Raw genomic sequence first — 1,425 nt, 5'->3', positions numbered from 1 at the left:
AAAACTATTTTCCAATCTGGTCCCCACCTAGACGCAGCATGCCAAGGATATCTCTGCTCCCACCCATTCCTAAGGAAGGAAAAGGCAAAGTAGAGTAAGAGATAAGAGGTTGCACAGGGTGTTGCTCAAGTCGATGGTGTGAAACAGCTGCTCTTGGCACCGCCCAGAAGGTCATCTCTGCTGTCTCCGCATGAATCTTCCACAGCAGGACACTCAGCACCCACTGGGTCATCTTCTTTATCTCTCTGGTCGGTCTCGCTGGCATCCAGATGTATGTCAGCATTCCTAGAAAAACATAAACAAAACTCTCCTCCCAAATAAACATTTAAGAGTATTAAAAACTCTCAGTGTAAAAATTCAGCACAATCAGTACTGGAAGTAGGCTGGTTTTGAACTTAGAGACTTGCATGTCTCCGTTTCAAAGAGCAAATCTTGTTTGCCTGTACCAGCAAAATTTTGAATTAAAAATTAAGTGTAAAGAATGCAAGAGAAATCCTTTCTCTGGGGGAAGCTGTCACTGGTAGTGTATTCCCCCTCTATTGTTTAAAAACCAAAGCAGTTGTCACTGGGAATTGAACTCATGACCTTTGGAAGAGCAATCAGTGCTCTTAACCTCTGAGCCATCTCTCCAGCTCCCCCATTCAGATGGAAAAAAACCTCTAGGTAGCATTGTTTATCTCACCAGGTGCCTCAGGCAAAAGGTCCGCCTTTCTTTGTTACCTAGGATACGGTAACCAGGTAAACATGCCTTTATTATGATAATCACGACCAGTTCTTTAAGGGAGAATGGGCGTAGCATCGATCTGGCTACTTCCTGCTGACGAAGGGACGTTGTTTAGGGGATAAATGTTTTTATCTGACTGAATTTTTGGCGACAAATGTTTTTATCTGACTGAATTCTTGGCGACCTTGACTGAGGGCGGCGGCAGCAGCTGCCACAGCTCCGCCTCTGAAGCCCATAATGGCGCGCTCCGCATGGCCCAAAGGCATGGCTCCGCCCCGGGCCTTGCGCGGGCTCGCCGTTTCACCTCAGGCAATGAACTCGCACCGCCGGCTGTGAGCCTTTTCCAAGCTCCGGCGAGGGGGGCATCCGCCCACCCGTGGAGGGGCTTCTCCTGCCCGGTCCGCCCGCGCGCAGAGCCCCGTTCTCTGGGAACTCACCTCCCCGCTCGCCCATGTTGCTATGGAAACACAGTTTTTCCGCAGAGCCGATTCAGCTCCTCTCTGCCTTCTATGGCGCCGCTGCTCACCACGCAGCTTCCGCCTCAGTCAGGCGAGTCCGCTCAGGTGCTGAAAAAGTCCTCCAAAAACCATAGCCCCGCCAGAAGGCCGGGACATATAGCCTCTGATGTCACACGGACTTTAGCCCGCCCGCGACCTGGCTATTCGCAGGCCTCCAGCAAACTCCCCGCCAGCAACTGGTTG

The 1,425-nt window shown here is 51.2% G+C and overlaps 1 pseudogene; it reads right to left on the bottom strand.

Annotated features, from left to right (window-relative positions):
* Window positions 1–1,021: 1,021 nt before the first annotated feature.
* Window positions 1,022–1,210, bottom strand: LOC148117970 (Nuclear RNase P; annotated as a pseudogene).
* Between the last annotated feature and the right edge of the window lie 215 nt (window positions 1,211–1,425).

The sequence above is a fragment of the Myodes glareolus genome, chromosome 24, assembly GCF_982192425.1.
Source record: "Myodes glareolus chromosome 24, mMyoGla1.1, whole genome shotgun sequence".
Lineage (NCBI taxonomy): Eukaryota > Metazoa > Chordata > Mammalia > Rodentia > Cricetidae > Myodes > Myodes glareolus.
The sequence above is the reverse complement of the archived record's forward strand: the minus strand, read 5'-3'. Positions and strand labels throughout refer to the sequence as shown.